Here is a 22,705-nt window from a genome sequence, read left to right as displayed (position 1 = left end):
TTAAATAGCTTAATGGGAATTGGAGAGGCAGCACCAGGACTTTCTAGTAAGATGATGTTTTTGAGTAGAAATAACTTGGGACAATTAAAAAGTTTATGTGTTCTGTAATCTCGGCACTTTGGGAGGCCAAGGTGGGCAGATCGCTTGAGGTCAGGAGTTCGAGACCAGCCTGGCTAACATGGCGAAACCTTGTCTCTATTAAAAATGCAAAAATTAGCGAGGCATGGTGGTGCACGGCTATAATCCATGGGAGGCTGAGGCAGGAGAATTGCTTCATACCACTGCACTCCAGGCTGGGCAACAGAGCAAGACTCTATCTTAAAAAAAAAAAAAATGTTTACGTGTTATGTAAATGGTGGCATCATTATTGCCGTCATTGAAGAGACAGAGATTGGCTATGAAATAAAGTAACAATAATAACAATGATATTATAAAAGAACTTTAAAATCTGGGAGGTATTTTTGAGATGCCTTCCCACAGCTATTTTCTCAAGAGAAAAAGGAGTATGATTCTTCTCTATTAGATGTACTGGTAGATAGTATATTCTATAGGACAAGAGAAAAAGTTTTTCTAAAAAGTGTTATCCTGGCCCGGAGCAGTGGCTCAAGCCTGTAATCCCAGCACTTTGGGAGGCCGAGACGGGCAGATCACGAGGTCAGGAGATCGAGACCATCCTGGCTAACATGGTGAAACCCTGTCTCTACTAAAAATACAAAAAAAAAAAAAAAAAAAAAAAAAAAAACTAGCCTGGCGACGTGGCAGGCGCCTGTAGTCCCAGCTACTACTCGGGAGGCTGAGGCAGGAGAATGGCGTGAACCCGGGAGGCGGAGCTTGCAGTGAGCTGAGATCCGGCCACTGCACTCCAGCCTGGGCGGCAGAGCGAAACTCCGTCTCAAAATAAAAAAAAAAAAGTGTTATCCTATTGTTAGTGATTCATTCATTCAATTCACTCATTTAACTTGGGTCCAATATTTGCTTCTAAGTGCAAATGTTGGAAACACATCCTGCGTAATAGCATGTCAATATTATAATTTAAAAAACAGCCACAAAAAGACCATCTAAGAATTAATTGAAGACCAAAGGGGCTGATCCCATTTCTTGGCTTCTGTGATGGTATAGGGCTACTTTTTATGATTATGAAATTAACGTTACTATCTAGTGCCCATTATAGATATGAGTCTGAGTGCTTTTGTGATAATTCATAGAATAGCTCTCTTTCTACATTATAGGCTCTGATTTAGTAAGTGAAGTTGATTTCTTAGATGAAGGGCCTCTACTGTTGTCGAATGACTATTAAGCAGAATGTATTTAATTGGAAGGTGATAGTTCATTGGAATTAATACATATTAATACCTTGTTTGCTTAATACTTTTCTGATTAACACAGATTTTTTGCCCTTATTTCTAGAAAGACAATTTTCATTTTCACAATAGCTTTCTATTTCCAAAGCTCTTTCACATATTTTATTTAAGTCTATAAATAAACTACTTAGGATGTTTACTCCTTGCTTCAGAATTTTCAATGATTTCCCAGATAAACAGAGTCAGTGCTCTTATAAAGCACCAAGTGACTCAAAACTTGTACACTTACAATGCGAAGACATAAGCCAACATGATAGGCAGCTCTCAAACAGTTTAAAAGACAGAAAGGCATGTCTAAGTCAGGTCTTGGTAAGTCGCTAGACGATTGCAAAAGCCAAATATTATACTGCAATATTCTAAGCATCTAACTTCCCTTTGATATCATCCTTCAAAGGTTTCTTTTATTTAACCTGAACCAAATAGCTGGTTTCTCAATGGTCTAATTTAGTTAGCCGTAGAGTCCTTTGTAAGAAATAGAATTACTCTTGCATACAATATCTGTTTTTTATAGGAACTAATGGTGGCCTCCATAATAAATGAAAAGAAACATACTAAAAGATGAATACAGTGTTTCTGAAGAATCTCTTGGAAAGGAAATGGCTTCATGGCCCATAGGCACATACAGGAATGTGTGTATACCCACACACATACACATTTATATGGATATATTAATATATCATAGTATTCATGGCTATTTAAATTTTAAAGGTAGTATTGAGTCAGAATTCTTGCCATCTTAAAGCTGTTTTTACATGTACTCAACTTATAAATTATATCATTTAGGATTATCATAAATAACATAAGGAGACCTATTTTGCTTTCTTCTTCTGACCCATTTTCTGTGATATATGTTTTCCAATATGATAATCAATAAAATTCAGGTATATCTTTTAACTTTGCTTTGCTTAAATTATTAATGATACGAAACATTTTCATATGTGTTCTGGCTAGGCAGATAGTAGGATTTGTACCTATTGAAAGTATAGTTAAGCATTATTGACTTGTTTCATTTATTCATATACTCATTCATGTATTTATTCATTAAACAAGAACTCATTAAAAGTCTCATATAAGCCAGGCAATGCTCTCTTTGTTGGATTTACAACACTGAAACATCAAGTGAAAAAGTCCTGCCATCAGGAACGTTTATTCCCATGGAAGAGACAAGAAATAAACACAATACATAAATGAAGGTAAAAAGAATGTGGGAGAGGGTATTGACAGTATAATTCTACTTTTCCATGGAGTAGTCAAGGAAGGCTACATAGGGAACTGATTTATGAGTTAATGACTAGCCTAAGTGAATGAACCAGGCACTCAGGCAGATACCTGATGGTCCAGCCTGAAGGAACAGCAAGTGAAAAGGCCCTGCATTGCAAAGTGTAATAGGTTAGGAGTTTCAAAGTAGACAGAGTGGTGTGAAGAAGGCAAGGCTGATAGGAGTCAGTGGCATGCTAAGAAAGTTATAGCAGATGTCCAGTCCTGCATGAAAGGAGAAAGAGGTATGTTTTCTGTAGAAAATGTATAAGCTGTAATAAAACCAACTAAAAATAGTTACTTTAATTCTCACCAGGCATCTAGCATAAACATTGCCAGTGATAAAATATTCCTCTCCCCAGGACAGATTACCACCATTATTCTTATTTCAGTATGACCCTGATGACACTTTAGACTAAAAAGGTAATATGGAAATCAGTTTGTATAAATCCTTAAAAGATATTTAAATGACTTTGGGGCTTACTGTATGTGTAATATAGTGCCACTGGAGGAGGATTTTGAGTGGAAGAGTAACATGGTCTGACTTACATTTTTAAAGCTGGCTCTAGACAATGTGTTGAGAATAAAATGAAATGGCCAAGGACAAAAATAAGAAGATCAATTAAAGGAAATGGCAAAAATCTGGGTGAAAAATGATAATAGTTTGAACTAAGGTGCTAAAAGATGAGTCCACAAAAAAGTGGAGTTTTTTGGATCTATTTTAAATAATTATAATTTATAGGGTGGCTTTTTTGGAGATTTCTTTATTATGGTTATATATGTATAACAAAATTTACCATTTTATTATGTGTACAATTTATTGACATTAAGTTCATTCCCAATGTTGTGCAACCATCACTACTATCAATTTTCACAACTTTTAAATTACTAAACCGAAGTTCGGTACCCATTAAAGAATAACTCTCATATAATCCCTAGTCCCCAGTAACCTATATGCTACTTCCTGCCTATGCATTTTCCCTTTTTAGGTACCTTATATAAGTAGAACCATACATTAAGTGTCCTTTGCATCTGACTTATTTTAGTTAGCATAATATATTCAAGGTTCATTCATGTTGTAGCATGTATCAGAATCCATCTTTTATGCCTGGATATGATACATTTTATTTATCCTTCTATCTGTTGTTGCATATTTAGGTTGTTTCTACCTTTTGACTATTGTGCATAATGCTGCTCTGAATCTTGGTATATAAGGATCTGAGTCCCTGCTTTCAATTACTTATGATACATATCCAGAAATGGAATTACTGGATCATATGATAATTACTTGTTCAACTCCTGGAAAAACTGCCAAGCTGTTTTCCACAGAAGCTGTATCATTTTTCATTACCACTAGCAATGCTTCAGGGTTCCGATTTCTCATCCTAGCTAACATGTACTTTCCTTTCTTTTAAATAATACTCATCCTAATTAGTATGAAGTGGCATTTCCTGGTGGTTTTGATTTACATTTCCTCAACGACTAGTGATGTTGATGATTTTGTTTATGTGTTTATTGGTCGTTTGTTTATTTTTTGAAGAAATGTCTACTCAAGCCCTCCCCCATTTTTAAAAAATTGGGTTGTTTTTTATTGTTGTGTTTTAGGAGTTCTTTATGTATTCTAGATATTAAGTCCTTATCAGATATATAAATTATAAATATTTCCTCCAATTTCATGGGTTTTCTGTTTATTTTCTTGATAGCGAACTTTGATGCCCCAAAGTTTTTAATATTGAGGAAGTCCAATTTATTCATATTTGCTGTGTTGCCTTTGCTTTTAGTGCCGTGTGCAAGAAATTGTTGCCAAATCATGTCATGCAGATTTCTCTCTGTAGTTTCTTCCAAGAGTTTTTATAATTTTAGCTCTTACATTTAGGTCTTTTGATGCATTTTGAGTTAATTTTTATTAATTTTATGTATGGCACCATGTAAGAGTCCAATTTTATTATTTTGAATATCGATATCTAGTTTTCCCAGCATCATTTGTTGAAAAGATTGTCTTTTCCCATTGAATTGTCTTGGCACTCTTGGTGAAAATCAGTAGCAATGTATGGGAGGGTTTACTTCTGAGCTCTCTATTCTATTTTATTGTTCTGTATGTCTGTCTGTATGCTGGTACCACACCATTTTGATTACTGTCAATTTATAATAAGTTTTGAATTCATGAACTGTGAGAGTTCTGACTTTATTTCTTTTTTTAAAGATTGGGCTGGGTGCAGTGGCTCACGCCTGTAATCCCAGCACTTTGGGAGGCTGAGATGGGCAGATCATGAGGTCAGGAGATCGAGACCATCCTGGCTAACATGATGAAACACCATCTCTACTAAAAATACAAAAAATTAGCCAGGTGTGGTGGCTGGGGCCTGTAGTCCCAGCTACTTGGGAGGCTGAGGCAGGAGAATGGCATGAACCTGGGAGGCAGAGCTTGCAGTGAGCCAAGATCACGTCACTGTATTCTAGCCTGGGTGACAGTGCAAGACTCCATCTCAAAAAAAAAAAAAAAAAAAAAAAGATTGTTTTAGCTGCTCAGTGTCCCTTGGAATGCCATATGAACTTTAGGATGGGTTTGTCTATTTCTGAAAAAAAAAAAAAAAAAAAAAAAAAAAAAAAAAAAAAAAAAAAAAAAAAAAAAAAAAAAAAACCTCCTGGGATTTTGTTAGGGATTGCATTGAATCTGTAAATTATTTTGTATAATATTGTCATCTTATCAATATTAACTCTTCCAATCCATACACACATGATGTCTTGTCATTTATTTGTGCTTTCTTTAATTTATTTCCACAATGTTTTGTTGTTTACAGTGTATAAGTATTTGCCTTCTGGTTAAATTTATAACTATTTTATTCTTTTTGATGCCTTCTTAAATGAAATTACCTTCTTAATTTTTGTGCGTAGCTTTTCTATCCTGCAATGTTGCTGAATTCACTTATTAGGACTTTTTTTTTTTTTTTTTTTTTGAGACGGAGTCTAGCTCTGTCACTGAGGTTGGAGTGCAGTGGTGTGATCTCGGCTCACTGTAACTACTGCCTCCCAGGTTCAAGCAATTCTCTGCCTCAGCCTCCTGAGTAGCTGGGATCACAGGCACCCACCACTATGCCTGGCTGATTTTTGTATTTTTAGTAGAGACAGGGTTTTACCGTCTTGGCCAGGCTGGTCTTGAACTCCTGACCTCAGGTAATCCGCCTGCCTTGGCCTCCCAAAGTGCTGAGGACTTACTTTTTTAAGTTAAAAAAGCTTCAGGGTTTTCTACAAATAAGATCATGTAATCTGTGAAGAGAGAAAAATTTACTTCTTTTTTTCCAATTTTGATGTTTTTAATTTATTTTTCTTGACTAATTGTCCTGGGTAGAACTTTCAATGCTCTTTTGAATGGAAGTGGTAAAGCAGGCATTCTGCTATTTTTCTAGACAGGCGCTTTAACCAGCTAAACCATGGTGCCAGCACAATTCTGTTCTATTTCATGATCTTACAGAAAGAAAAAAACAAAACAAAACAAAAAAAAACCTTTCAGCCTTTCTCAGTTAGTATAATATTATCTGCAAAGAGTCATATATGGTCTTTATCACATCAAAGAGATGCCCTTCTATTTGTATTTTATTGAGTGTGATTATAAAGGGTGTTAAATTTTGTCAAATGCTTTTTTCCTGCATCAAAAGATTATTATATTTTCTCTTTATTAATGTGATGTATTATATTGATTGATTTTCCTATGTCAAACCATCCTTGCATTCCAGAAATAAATTCCATCTGGTCATGGGATATAATCCTTTTAATGTGCTGTTGAATGCTCTTTGTTACTATTTTATTGAGGACTTTTCATCAACATTGATATGGTTGGCTATGTGTCCCCACCCAAATCTCATCTCAAATTGTAATCCCCATGTATCAAGGGAGGGACCTGGTGAGAGGTGACTGGATCATGTGGGTGATTCACCCATACTGTTCTCATGATAGAGTGAGTTACCATGAATTCTGATGGTTTTATAAGTAGTGGTTTCCCCACCCTTTCTCTCCTACTGACTTGTGAAGAAGGTGCCTGCTTCCCCTTCCACCATAATTGTAAGTTTCCCAAGGCCTCCCAAGCCATACAGACCTATGAGTCAATTAAACCTCTTTTCTTTATAAATTACCCAGTCTCAGGGAAGTCTTTATAGCAGTGTGATAATGGACTAATACAAACAATAATGGACTAATACAAACATTCATCTCTCTACTCTTATGGGTAGAGAGAGAATTTAGCTAAAAAAGAAAGAGCAAAATAGAGGAAGAGAAGGAGGAAGAGAGAAAAAAAACTTGTCCACAATTAATATTCACAAGTACTAAAGTTGAACTGATAAATTGTTGGCTGAGTAGTTGGCTGAGGAATGGTAGGGTTTTTGGCAAGGTAGGTAAGAGTCTGGTTGAGAAGAGAGGAATTAAGAAAGATTCCATCATTTGGGAATGGGGAAATTCAGAGAATGCATTTGTCAGTTATTGGGATAAAGAAACCATGAGAATGGGAAACAGAGGAAGGAATATGAAGAGTATAATTTGAATATCATAATTAAATTTAGCTGTCAGATAGCCAAGAGGAGATACTGAATAGGTAGTGAGATACAATAACTAGAGGACAGAATGTTAGTGCGTTCTGGAAGTATAAATTTGTGGTCATAAGTACATATTATATTTCATCAAATCCAAAATACACATTTTCACAGGTTAAAAATCTCTGAAATTAGAACACATCCTATAACATGTGGCATGCCATAAACTGACAGCATATTTTTTCTTTGATAGGTGCTTACAATAATGGTATATCTTACAGATAGTAAAATTTTAGGTATGAAACTATAGGGTAGATCATATACAAAACCATGAAATTAGATGAGGTATTCAGGAGAATGAGTGATTTTTTTAAAAATCTAAGTTTAAGCCCTGTACACTCCAGACTTTAAGAGTCTGGAATGTAACAAGAAGACCTAAAAGGAAAAACCACTGAGATAGGATGACATCAAAAAGAATCCAGTGTCCTGGAAGACAAAAAAATGTATCTTGGGAAGAAGGGCATGTTTAACACTGTTAAATCCTAATGATACGTTGCCTATAATGGGATTGGAAATTAGTAACTTTCACAACATAGATGACCTTGATACGAATAGTATTAAGAATAATAAAAATTGAAACCTTCTCAAAAGAGGAGGATGAAGGAGAAGAGGAAAAAGTAGAGAAAGAATTTAGCTAAAAAAGAAAGAGCAAAATAGAGGAAGAGGAGGAGAGAAAAAAACATGTCCACAATTAATATTCACAAATACTAAAGTTGAACTGACAAAATGTTGGCTGAGAAGTTGGCTGAGGAATGGTAGACAGAAAAGTGTCCCAATAAGCCAAAATACAGAAAAGTAGTAGCTGAGAAATAGATCTGTTGGTCTTTGGGAATAGTGGTTGAGTACAGTGTATGTCTTTGCAGTGAGCATGGATCCATAAAAAAGGATGAGTTTGCGTCCTTTGTAGGGACATGGATGCAGCTGGAAACCATCATTCTTAGCAAACTATCACAAGAACAGAAAACCAAACACCGCATGTTCTCACTCATAGGTGGGAACTGAACAATGAGATCACTTGGACTCGGGAAGGGGAACATCACGCACTGGGGCCTATCATGGGGAGGGGGGAGGGGGGAGGAGGGAGGGATTGCATTGGGGAGTTATACATGATATAAATGATGAATTGATGGGTGCTGAGGAGTTGATGGGTGCAGCACACCAACATGGCATAAGTATACATATGTAACAAACCTGCACGTTATGCACATGTACCCTAGAGCTTAAAGTATAATAAAAAAAAAAAAAAAAAGAATGCTTTAGGGAGAAGAGAAGCAGCAACAAGCAAACTTGTTCGTTTAGCAACATTTTAGCAGAGATTAAAAGGGTGTTGTGAGTATTCACAGCACTGTGGGAAATACAAGATGACTGCTGCTAAAATAAGCATGTATACCCAGTCATGGGCAGTATTAGATTAAAACAGAAAGGAATAGTTTCTGATTGCAAACAACTGGTTGCAGTTCGAGTGTTGTGGTCAACAACAAGGCTTTGCCTTAGAACTACAGAGCTTTAAGTGAATTCTGGAGAGGAAACTAATCATTTTTCTTTTGTGAATACTTTTAAAATTTATTTTTACTGTTTGAAATCAAAGAAGCACATAGTTGTTGGAATTCTTGGCAGGCATCTTGCTGCTACCAGTACTAAGAATGGCACAAAGTAAGAAGAGAAGAAAAATAAAATTGAGCCATCGAATCAATAAACATTAAAGTTTCTTAAATTGTGAATGGTCTGAAAATATAAGCCAATATACAAGTGTCTTTATGGTTTGAAAGGTTGAAAAGGCTTTTCTATGATACTCAATTTGTCATAATATCAATCATCATCCTTGTAATAGAAATAATTTAGCACATTCATGTTTTTCCTTCTAACATTTTGTTTGGCTTATTTTGTCATCTTGTTTTATATTCTGTCTTTTTCATATGTCCTAACTATATGTTTTGTTTTGTTTTATCTGTAGATTTCTTAGAAGTGACAAGGTATCTGTTAAGACTTTATATTTTACAAGGATGAAATTCTTAAGCATTTATTTTACTGTATTCCATCACATGAAAAAATACAGTTTCTTGGGTTATAGATATTCCACTTAAATATTTATATATTTTAATCTGTTCCATTCTGCTCTTTTATAGAACAGAATTGTGAGGCACAATGCAAATACTCCTATCTTTAGTTTCACATGCTGCATAGTTATAAAATAATGTCTGTGTACTATGTTTTCATAAACCATGTCAATGAATTTATTTTAATGATTTATTTATATAAAGTCCTGTGCTGTTAATAATTTTCTGAATTGGATGCTAGAAATAGCTCATCCAATTTTCAACTTTGACTATAGTTGAAGAAATTCCTGATAGATGGGATATACATACTATCTTTCCACTAATTTACAATAGAATATATCCTGTTTGTCTTGAGATATTTTTTCTTTCTTTTATAGATATTGATCATCTAAAAGAGATTTGATGGAAAGAATAGTCACGTAAAAGTGATTTTGTCTATCTTACCAGAGATTCAATGTGATTTATATTAATTATGAATGGCACCTGGTGTTATCAAACAACCAGTGAAATGTATAGTATTTTTTCCTGGAAATTGTTCTTATCTAACACATACTGGCTTTATTTGTTTATTTACTTTTTTCAAAGTGCAGACTTTTGAATGAAGTTTATTATATTGTCAGTAAACATAGGATTCTTCATAAACATGATTTGACTGCAGTGCATATCACAGATATATGTGATATTATCAAAGCTGATTATTTTCTATTTCTGCTATAGTATAGCAACATCTTATCTCTCACTCCCTCAGTCAGGAAGTAGGAAAAAGTGAAGCTGAGAATTGTGAAAATGGATGTAAAACATCCATACCAATTCTTTCACTTAAAAAAAAAATTTAGAAAAGACTTTTCAGAGGCTCACTCAGAACCTATTTACGCTTATTATGAATACAGTTTGAACAATTTGTATATTTGATTTTTCTAGTCAGTGATTGGCTTTAGATGGGCCTTCTTTAAAATGGTCTGAGAGCTATTTTCTTGTTGTTTGTCTTCTTATGAAAGTGTATTAAAATCTAGGTTTATCCAATAAACCTAGATTTGTGATGACCTTTCCATTATGAAATGATTATTTGTTATTAACAAATTTCAGACATAAATTATTTAAATATCAAGTTTATTTGTGTTTAAAATATAATTTATTTTTCTGGGTTTGTAAGTGAATGATGAAGAACACATGAAGTAGCATAAATATAAAAATAGCAGGTCTACCATCTTCCTGAAAATTAAATACTTCATTTTCTCTGTTTTATGCCCTTTATGAATGCTCTAATGTAAGTTAGAGTATCTTTAATTTTTTCTAAAGGCTAACGCTATATTTTATAATGGAAGTTTAGCTATACATATCTGTATCTGTGGAATTACAGATGAATTAAAAGGCACAAATTAAAAAATGTTGTTTTGAATCTTAAAATATATCAGTAATGAAAGACAGTAAAATCTTAGAATATCCATGTTAGTCTTCTGAGATGTAGAGAAATCCTATACCCTTCAGTATTTAATGTGTTTCTCCATTTAAGAAGTATTTAGGTACATATGTGCTATATATTAGAATACCTAATGAATTTTGCCTGATAACATCAATATTGGTTTTCTGTAAATTTAAAGATAAAGGTAGATAAGTTCATGCTTTGCTTTTAGTTATTTTTCTAGGACTGCGGCCCAATATTTAAAGGAAAATCAGCAAAATATAGCTAATAAGATAATATTTTATTAAATCATAAAAATTACATTCTTATATCATAACTAATTCAGCAATGAAACTGATTAAGTGCTAAAGAGATAATGTTTTTAAGCCAATCTTTCCTAATTCCTAACTTTGAAGCTAGTGTCTGAAACCTACAACTCTGTGACCTATGGCAGTGAATATTATTAACCTCTCTCAGAGCTTTATTGTTCTTATCTTGGAAAAGGAGATAATATTAGTTGTTTCGAAGGCTAAATGAGTTAAGGTAGGATCCTTGGAATGATTATAGGCACACAGTACATAATAAACAGTCAGTATTTTATCTTGCTGATCCTGATATTTTACTTCTTTTTTTTTTTTTTGAGATGTCAGGCTGGAGTGCAATGGCATAATCTCAGCTCACTACAACCTCCGTCTCCTGGGTTCAAGCGATTCTCCTGCCTTAGCCTCCCAAGTACCTGGGACTACAGGCATGTGCCACCACACCTGGCTAATTTTTTGTATTTTTAGTAGGGACAGGGTCTCACCATGTTAGCGAGGATGATTTCAAACTCCTGACCTCGTGATCCGCCTGTCTCGGCCTCCCAAAGTGCTGGGATTACAGGCATGAGCCATCGCGCCTGACATATTTTCCACTTTTACAAATAGAAGTCCATGTAATTATTTGTTGAAGGTTTCACATCTAACATGTGACATACTTAGCATTTTCAACAAGATCTGTTTGAAACACAGAATTTATGTTTGGTTTGTGGTGCCTTTTAAGGGCAGTGCATGCATTAACGAATCTGAAAGGCAAGAAAAGCTGTAATAAGAAAGAGAAGTCAAACACCTGAAAAACCCCAAACTGAGTAATCCTTTCCTGAAGAATCAGAGTGGCTCTGAGTTGTACTTGAGAAAAGACTTCTGGTCAGTAGATTTAGTGTGTCAGTCCCGAAAAAAACTTTTTGTAGGAAGCTCAAGTTGGGCTTATTTGTGGAATTATATTTTAAAATATGTCATTTGAATTGTGGCATCTTGCTGTTAGAGATTTGTATGAGAGAAATAAATACAGTTTGAAAAGAATATTATTGATGGTAACATAATGACAAGAAGGATTTAAGCATCTTTGCTCTAAACCACAAATACCTATAGCTATTCCACTTAACAGAAAATAAATAAGTGTGTGCGTGTATGTGTGGCTAATCAGCCAGTTCTTTCCCACAAATTTAAATGCAATACCTGTCACATAGCAGGTGTAGATATACAATTTAAGTGCTCTAATCTATTCTTCTGTTTACCTTGTTGATTCCCCAGTAGAACAGCCTACTTAGCTTTTTTTCTCCCATGCCGATTTGAAGATTAGCATATGTATAGTATGAGAAAAGCCGGCTTTTAAATTTCAGGTTCTGCTCTGCCTTTCCAAAGGATAATTGTTAATTTATAGCATTTGTGTTTTAATTTTGTTTAACACCAAATAAGGGATAAAGGATTTCAAAAGAGTTACCTTAATCCGAATTCTTATTAAAAAATACTTTTGAGCCAGGCGCAGTGGCTCATGCCTGTAATCCCAGCACTCTGGGAGGCCAAGGGCGAATCATGAGGTCAGGAGTTCGAGACGAGCCTAACCAACATGTTGAAACTCCATCTCTACTGAAAATTAGCCGGGTCTGGTGGTACATACCTGTAATCCCAGCTACTTGGGAGGCTGAGGCCAGAGAATCCTTTGAACCCGGGGGGCAGAGGTTGCAGTGAGCCAAGATCGCGCCACTGCACTCCAGCCTGGGCGACAGAGTGAGACTCCATCTCAAAATAATAATAATAATAATGATAAATACTTTTATGCTTTTGCAATTAAAATTTAGAAATTTTAGCTTCCTCTATAAGCTCCCCAAATTTACTATTAAAAATGAACATTTTCATAAGAAGCATATTTCGATTCTCCACGTGAAACTTTTAAAACCTAATAGAGAAAGTTTTAATTTTATTTCTTTCCATATTTAAAATATATAACGTCATTTATATAATGTGTATATGTAGATGGATATGGTGTGTGTATATATATATACACATACACAAAAGATGCTACATATTACAATTGTTACATATGCATATAAACATACATAAAAATGTGGTACAACATTTTATTTAATGGTGTGAACACTGTCATTTTAATCTTGTAAGTCAGTAAACATTTCAAATCTTGTATTACATCATTTTTTAAACTAATAATGTTCTTATATGAACATTTTGATTTACCTCATATTTTGTTATTTAAAATGTTGCAATTAGTTTTGTACTAGAAATTCATATATATTAGTAGTAACTATTTGCATGTATTTAATCATTGATTTGATTGCACAGATTTTTACATGTTATCCATTTAACTTTCCATTCATATCTTCAACTTATTTTTCCCTGGAGCTCCAGTTTCATTTTTTATTAAAATCTCCTTATATATTAAAGCAACCACACTCTATCTTAAAAACTAAATATGGCATAAATTAAAACACAATACAAATAAAAGCTAAAATTCATTTTTTATCGTCATATGTATTCAAGACATATTTTACCTCTAGTTTACTATTGACCTTTAATTGTGTTTATTATGTTGGCATAAAGGTTTTTTTTTGCATAGTCAAAACACATACTTTTATATGGCTTCTTTTTTAGATTTTATATTTGGAAGGTTACATTCTAAGTCAATGCTAAAGAAGAAGATACCTTTCTTAGATTTCAGTGATTTCATTTTCATATAGTTCTTACAGTTTAATGAACTCATGGAAATGTCCATTGGCTTAGTAATAGTAGCAGTAAACTCTTTTTTTAATGCTACTTTCATAAGATCATAAGGGGATAACAGTGGGTGGGTGATTACTTGAAACAGATTTTTGGAAAAGTCATTAATTAAATAGTAATTCATTAATTCAAGAAACAATGTATGTCAATAGTACTTTGTAAACTTTAGATCACTAAATGTTAGTTGCCATTATTATTAATACTAAATGTTCTTTCTTTTTTTTTCTTCTCTTGTCACTAGTGATGAATGCCTGTAGCACTAAATTACATTTCCTTTTCTGTAAACTGATTGAAGAGAAAAGCTGTAGAAGAGTAGTGGAAGGGAGTATCAGGTATTTGTGGCAGGGCTTATTTTACTTAATCCTTTGGAATATACAAGTGTATAGCTTATCGAGGTTAATTATTTTATTTTAGTAAATAGTTTCTGTTATTTTTCTTTTCTACATGTAATATTTTTTTTGAAGGAGAAAACTCAATGAAGTATGTACCTGATTTAGCATTAAAGATTCTTGTCTATTGGTATCTTAGCACATTTTTATCACCTTTGTTATTGATAGGCAAAATACAAGTTACTAGTATAGATTGAATTTAATTAAAATTAAAATAATGTATTTTACATATTAAATAATCCAAATATATTAACGAAAATTTTCCAACAAAGATAATAATCAACATTTTTAAATAAACAATATTTATACCAAAAATTATAGTTAGTTGATTTTACAATCTTTAAATAACGTTTACATATTTAACCTGAAAATGAACAGTTTCAAGCTTTTTCTGGTATTACTATATAAGAGTTAAAGTAAGTCTGTTGAAACTCTATTAACTGCTAACTGTAAAAATTAACCAATCATTAAATAAAATATCACTTTGCATTAATACAATTTTGACATAATGAAGAGGCAATTTTTTTAACTTTTTTTTAACTCCCTAGAAAACAAAGTATATATATGGCTATATGTCCTATATTGCAGCTCAACAACAAGGATATAAAACCCATTTGGTAAAGTTTAATGTGAGAAGTTATTGTTTCCATCCTTATGTTTTTCTCCTGTTTCCAAAGACTCAGCCTTCCCTATGAATCTAAGAGTGCAGTTAATGTCTGAGGCCTAAAGAGGCTGGCACAAGTCTCTCTCCTAAAAATATACCTAAAGTATAAATAAAAAAATAAATAAAATAAAACATAACAAGAGTAACCCCTCACCTTTAAGGGGTAAATGTGTGTTATCTTTTCAATTTTTGTTCATGAAGCAATTATTTTCCCTACAGCACTCTGTGAAATCAGGAACATTTGCAATCCAAACAGTAGTTTTCAAAATGCTGTTCCTCGACCAGGTAGGCAGATATGATAAATGATGTGCCAAAAGTTTTTCTCCTAACGCAGCAACTTCAACTAATTTGGATTTTCTAAACTTGGTATTATCTTATGTTAGTGTAGTATACACAGTGATGTTAATTATTTAATGTTATACATATTACAATGTCTGCCTCGTGCTTTCTCTAAAGAATATTCTTGTTCCAAGGACCTGAATCCTTGGTAAACAGGAAGTGCTCAGTGTATAATTTTTGAATGAAATACTTAGATAAACATTTGGAAATTTTAGATAAAGTTATTATCTTATTTATAAAAATACCAATCTTTTATTCAGCACATTCATGCTTTTCAGTTAGCCTTTTGAAGAGCCCTACAGCATATACTGGTTTTAATCATCAGTCACACAAAAAAACTTTTCACAAATATAAGTAATCCACCAGTAATTAAATATCTTCTTATCTCCTTGGCCTACCTCTCTTAAGGAAGAGGAAAGAAAAAGATCATGAGTATGCCAAGGCATACCTTGCCAAGAGCTCATTGATTACTTCAGGCTGACACTCAGCCAGATCTAAGTCTTCTTCACTAAGTCACAGGAATTCAGCTTCAGCATCCTGATGAAGCAGTCACAGAAAGTAGAGCTAGAGCTAGGAAAGCTATAGAATTTCTTCCTGGGGAATGTATTTTACTACAGTATATAAGCCATGACTAAAAATTTGACATTTATTTTGTAGGTGAATGAATGCTTTTAAAGGAAATTTAAACAAGAAAATAAAAAAAGGCTGAATTGGTGTTTTAGAGAAGTCTATCTTTATGACTGTATTGTGGAAAATGATTTTGAATGAGATAAGACACTAAATAACGAGGCCAGTCATTGGAAAAAAAACAAAAACAAAAAAACAAAAAAACAAAAGAAAATGAGGACTGGACTGAAGTGGAAGCATTAGAAACAGAACAAATGGAATGGATTTGCCTTGGTAGTAACAGGAGTGAAAGCCCATAGCAAGCCTCAGGTGCTGGCTCTGCTTATTATTTGCATGTAAGCAAATGTAAGCAAAGGCACACAGCATGGGGAAGAGGGTCACTGGAGTAGAGAAGTTTCATTTTGCAATTTTTTTTTTTTTTTTTTTTTTTTTTTGAGACAGAGTCTTGCTCTGTCGCCCAGGCGGGAGTGCATTGATGCAATCTGGGCTCACTGCAAGCTCCTCCTCCTGGGTTCACACCATTCTCCTGCCTCAGCCTCCCAGTTAGCTGGGACTGCAGGCGTTCCCCACCACACCTGGCTAATTTTTTCTTTTATTTTTAGTAGAGACGGGGTTTCACTGTGTTAGCGAGAATGGTCTTGATCTCCTGACCTCATGATCCGCCATTCTCGGCCTCCGAAAGTGCTGGGATTACAGACATGAGCCACCGCACCTGGCCTCATTTTGCAATTTTTAAAGAGTTTTCTGCATTGTAGACACTGTGGACAATAGTGAATGTAAAAATAAGAATCACACGTCATCTCACTATCCAGATAAAATTTCCATTTTTCATGAGATGCATGTATTTAAAATCATTTTCTATGCATATCAATGTTTTAAATTAAATTGTGATTGTGCTACATAGGCTTATAAACTTCTCTTTCCACTTAAATTATATTATAAACATTATATTAGTCAGTACTAGTTACCATAAGAAAATACCATAAATGGAGAGGCATGAACAACAGAAATTTGTTTTCTCACAGTTCTGGAGGTTAGCTGTCCAAGATCAAAGAGCCAGCATGAACATGATCAGGTTCTGGTGATTACTATCTTCCTGATTTGCAGATGGACCCTTTTTTCTGTGTCCTCACATGACAGGGACAAGTGGAAAGAGGGAGATGTGGAAGAGGGAGTGCAAGAAATGAAGAAAGAGAACAGAAGCCCTTATATCTTCTCCAAATACCATCACATTGGGGGTTAGGAGTTAACATATAAATTTGGGGGGACACGAACATCCAGTTTATAGCAAATATTTTAGTTAATGAGAATATTCTAATTTAGGTCATTAGTTAAAGTCATTATGGAAAACTTCAGAAGGCAAGGGGTAATTGCCTATTTTATTCAGAAGCTAAAGATAGGAATAAGAACTAATTAAAGTACGTGTATACCAAAAGTAGGACTCTTTCTCTGTGAGAGAAAGTTAGTGACTCCCTTGGAGTAAGTTACTTCTTAAATCTAGTCAGCCAAAGATAAGGACAAACATATGTAGTCAAACACACTGAGTTTTATTCATATGCTTCATTCAGCAAGGGAAAATGATACCATAGAACTATGTAGTATTTCAGAAGGAGTGCTCCAATGATTTGCAAGATTTGGAGGGAAGAGAACAGGAGTTAATCTTAGTTAAAACATAAGTTTTCAGGAATAGATCAAATTTGTAAGATAGATGAGTTGGTGCTTTAGTTACTTTATTTTAGAACTCAGGAGTCTTTTTTAGTGGTTTATTTATTCCTTTATTTACTTTTTTAACTTCGTATTTGTTGGGTAGAAAGAGCAGGGAGCAGGAGGTAACAATTGATCAGCTGCTTAATTAATCATAGGTTCACATTATTGCTAACAGGCTTCAGATGTGCCTAATCACAAAAAACACTTGTGCCTGGGTCGTGACTGCCCTCAGCATTCCTTCAGGGCGGCAGGTGCAGTCTGCCAGTTTGCTAACAACCTGCATTTATGAGAACAGTTTGCTGTTTACTCACATAGCCTCCGGTGGTATACTGAGTTGATCACATCCCTCACTCTTTCGGCCTCCAACAAAAATGTATGTATATATCTACATCTCAAAAAAAAAAGAAATATTTTCGGAGATTGGGTAATATAAAATTAAATTATGGTCCTGTATTTTTCTTTTACAAAACTAATGAGAGCAACAAGAAGAATAAATGTTATTTCTAGAGGTGGGTAGAGAAGATACGTGCTCTTACATTATTGAGTGCAGTGAATAGCTTACAATGACTAATGGTTTTTATAAAACCACCTGAAAGCACTAAAGTATGAATTAAAATGTCTAATGTTTGATGCAATGTCACATTTCAGAGCTGAATGTATTACTTTAATTGGATTGTGCTTAGTTATGGAAACTATGATCTACATCACTCAGAACAAGCAAAGTTAACACATATTTTTATTTCTTAAAATCAGTTGCGAAATGTGAGAGAATGACAACCTCAAATCTACAAACCTTTTAGTTCTCAAAAATGCTGTATGTATGAAAGCAAATGATTATTTGAAATAGCAGCATGGGAGGTACATTGTAATTGGAATCTATTTCCTTCAGTAATCCATGTTACAGAACTGTAACATGAGTGTCAGAAGATCATCTAGTATAGCATTTTACTCACCTATATCAATCTCAGAATGTCATCCAGATGACACATTTTTCAGCCATCCCCAAACTCAGCATTCCTCTAACTGGAAAAAATGATGTTTAGAACACACCTAGTTGACACACAGCCTTCCTTTGTAGCCTTCTTTCTAGGGACCATGGCCTTGGTAAAAGGCCATTTGATTGTTGGGCAAGGCTACTAAAAAGTAGTTAGAAACAAACCAAAATCATTCTTTTAACTACTATAGTCTAAGTCCATTTTGTGTGTTTATGAATTGTCAAAGATAGCTGAGAAAGAAATTTCAGCAGTAGTTATGCTATAATAGAGAAGTTCTCAACTGGGACAACAGCTCCCTCTTAAATTACTTCGGAAATCTTTAGGAGACTTGTAGTTTGTCACAATGATTGTGGTGCATTAATGACATTTTGTGATTAGGGACCAAAGATGTCAGACAGATGCAAAAAGCAAAATATTTCTGTACATGGAATAATTGATCCATGCCCCACAACATTGTTCATTGTCCCATTGGACATTCATTTAGATAAACAAAACACTAATAATTATATAAGCCCTAATTCTAACATTTATAATCACAAAATAATTTCTCATGGCTTAATACACACAGCATCCCCCAGGTAATACAATAAATCACTAAGCAGTTGTAAAAATAGAAAGAAGAAAAATCTATGTGGTCAATATTTAATATTTATTTTACATGTAAAAGCTAGTTGTAGAATAGTGTAAATATTAGACTCCATTTTATGTAAAAAGATGGTTAAATAAGAATATATATTTATTTTCATGTATATACACACATATACATATGTATATAAAAATACTGGAAGAATATACAAAAAACTAAGAAGTATTACCTATGGATAAGCATGAAGGGTGACTGGGCAAATAAATGACAGTGGCAATGAGAGAAAATCATAAGTAAAAAAATAAATACGTGTATAGTTTTATTAAACACATGAGTGCATTGCCTGTTAAGTATTAAGTAAAAGCAATATGCATCAACAACCTATCTTTATGTTTGTTTCGTTTCAATATCTTACTGGGTTTTCTAAAAATAATAATAAATATTAGGCTTATATCAGACTTCTCAGTAATACTGAATTCCATAAGAGCAATTTCTGTAGCATTTCAATGAAAAGTAGTTAACCCCCAAATGTTTGCTGATTTACACATTCTCTTACATGTGAAAGCAATAAAATATTCATTGCTATTCAATGGCCTTAAAATATGATTTCTAAAAAAACAAAAATAATTTTAACTATTTTCAAGAGATAAAGCAAAATAGGAATTCAAAAAGGGAGAGAACATAATTCATATGGCATTATTTTTTACTACACCATCAATTTATGCCAAGTTAATTGTTGACAGTAACATTAGAAATCCAAATTATCCAGATTTAACTCTTCATATACATTTACAGAGAGTGATCTAGTAAAACTCACTCAGTTTTGGGGGGCCTCAATTAATTTCATTAATGTCATGAAGATGACAGTTATTTTGTAGTTATGTTTTTAGAATATAATAAAATATTTGTTAAAGGATTTGAAAATCCATTGGGTAATGTCTTTATAGCATTTTTATACCATCCTCTCCATTCTACTCCCAATATATTTCTAACTCATTTTCTCTGCCTATGATACAAAGTTTTACCCTTCCTAGTTAGTAATATTTTCTATACCTTGGAAAGCTCATCTCAAATTCTGCCTACCCAATTTTTCCTGATGAAATTAGACATCATTAATGAATTGCAACTGACTTTTAAATATTATCTGAAATTATGTCATCACATTATTATATATTAGTTTATTATGAATGCATTAATATATGTGATCCATTTATTACTTCGCTATAGTTATATCATATGAAAAAATAATGCCCATAAAATGTGTTATTGATATGGAGAAATATGTGTGACATAATATGTAGAGACAATAAAGTGTTAAAATAGTTTAATTAGAATATTTTCAATTATGTTAAAGTACATCACTGTGATATTCTTTCCAATAATTTATAGCCTCAAACTTATTGTGACAAAACAGTAGGTAAAACCAAATTGAGAGCCATTCATCACAGTATTTAACCAATAATCTTCAAAAGTGTTAAGGTTATGAATGACAAGTAAAGACTGAGGAAAATTACAGACTGCAGGAGATTAAGAAAAAATAACCACCAAATAGTCCTGGAACCAAAATAACACATTAATGAAAAAATACTGATGTCATGTAAATAATATATGTCGCTTCATTAATGACATCATAACATTAATTCATATTTTTGATCATTGTACACTGGTTATGTAAGATGTTAATATTAGGGGAATCGGAGTGATGTGTATAAGGACATTTTCTGCACTATGTTTGAAACTCTTCCTTAATTCTAAACATATTTCATATTAATAAGTCGAACAAATAACAGTTTAGAAAATTTAAAACTATAATAGAAATACTGAAGATAAATGCTTAATATTAGTTTTTATTTAACGAATAGTGGAATTGGTGGCGATTTCTCCTTACAACATTACAGATACTGTATTTTCAAATATTAATTAGCATTGACTAAATGATCAACATATGTTAATAGGTGAAAAAATAAAAATACAAAGTGTTATGTGTAAAATAACACTGCAATTACCATCCTTAGGTACTCATGCCTATAGGAAAAGATTGCCTGAAACCATTCTAGTATCTTATACAACATATATTATATGTGGTTGTTAGGATCCTTGATTTTTTTTTTTTTTTATGCTTGCAGTGTCCTTTGATAGCTAAAACAGTTGGCCTAAAAGTCTCTTTTGTTGAAACTAAACCAGTTGGCCTAAAAGTCTCTTTTTCAATGGACAACAGGAGAAATGTTGAACCAAAGTCACCATGACATTCCTAATTGCATTAAGGTGAAGATATTATAGACACTTTTCTATTCATTTTTGTAAACAGTTCATTTTCAAAGTCGGTTGTTTCAAAATTACTATAATCAAATAATCTCACCCTGTTGAGTTTATCTTAGTTTAAGTATTTTTGAAGAATTTTTCAATGTCCCATATTTTCCATTAAAATACTGGATCTATGTTCCTCCATTTTATATTCACCATGAAATATTTAATTACTTTCCTCTGTCAATTTTGTGAATTTTCAAGATGAATTATTTTTTGTTTAACTATTGATATCCTCTATCTTTTCTCCATTTCTTCTGGATAAGGCACATATTGTCCTTACCATAATAATAATTTCCACTAATTGTGGTGATTTCTACAGGATCATTTTGGCAATTTTTGTTGAATGTTCTCATTTATACAATACTCTCTACATGGGTGCATGGGTGGCTGAGGATTGGATCAGGCCTCTAGACCTGTTTTCAGCTATGTTACTTCTGAGAATTTTCAGACATCTCCATATCGGTTATATTTATTGTCATAATATTTTAGTTTTACCAGGATTTTTTTTTCTCATTCTTAAATGTCATTTTTAGCACCCACATATAGTACTCAGCATTTTACAAATTCACTAATTTTAATTTACTTAAGAGTTCATAAGATAAATGCCACTCCTTGTCTCTATTCTGTCAGAAAGGTCTGGTCTTCTAGAGATAAATCAAATCATGTTTGACACTTTGAAATTAACCCAACTATTCATTTTCAGTATTCTCCCAGACCCAAAGTCTATAAACTTTCATAAAGAAGAAATAAGAAAAGTAAATATCTGGGCTCTTAACATTTCCATACATTCCAAGTATACACCCATACTCCAATTATGTTGTAACAAGTGAACCACAGCAATCAACAATAGTCAGAAAAATTAATCTTTGCATACTCAGCTGGGCATTTCAGTTATAGAGGAAAAAATCTGTTAAGAACTGAAGTAGAGGAAAACTCGGTTATATCAGGCAACAGTAAAACTGATGCTTTGGAAGCGGTAGGTATGAATGGAAAATAAGGCTGCAGAAATGGATACAAATGAATATTGTATATTTTATTTTTCATATGTGGTAGTTCCAGGACTATTTTGCAATTTTATGAATCAATGAGAACCTCAAGAACTTTTGATTAAATGAGTTATAGCAATAGGTGTTACCATATTAGACATGAAAACAAATTACAAAATATTAATAGTTATTTTAATAATAATAAAAACTGTATTAACACAAATAGTACATTTTAAAAATAGCTACATTTCTCAAAAGCATAAAACTTAATAAAAGGAGTGACATAGTTTTATATTTTTTAAAAGCTATTTAAAATGTATGGCTTCGTAGAAAACAGCTATTTGCTCATACAAGTATCTGCATTTGATTTGTTATAATATTTTTTGGTTGAA

This window comes from Rhinopithecus roxellana, chromosome 16 (genome assembly GCF_007565055.1).
Source record: "Rhinopithecus roxellana isolate Shanxi Qingling chromosome 16, ASM756505v1, whole genome shotgun sequence".
NCBI classification, from domain to species: Eukaryota; Metazoa; Chordata; class Mammalia; order Primates; family Cercopithecidae; genus Rhinopithecus; species Rhinopithecus roxellana.
Note: the sequence above shows the minus strand (reverse complement) of the source record.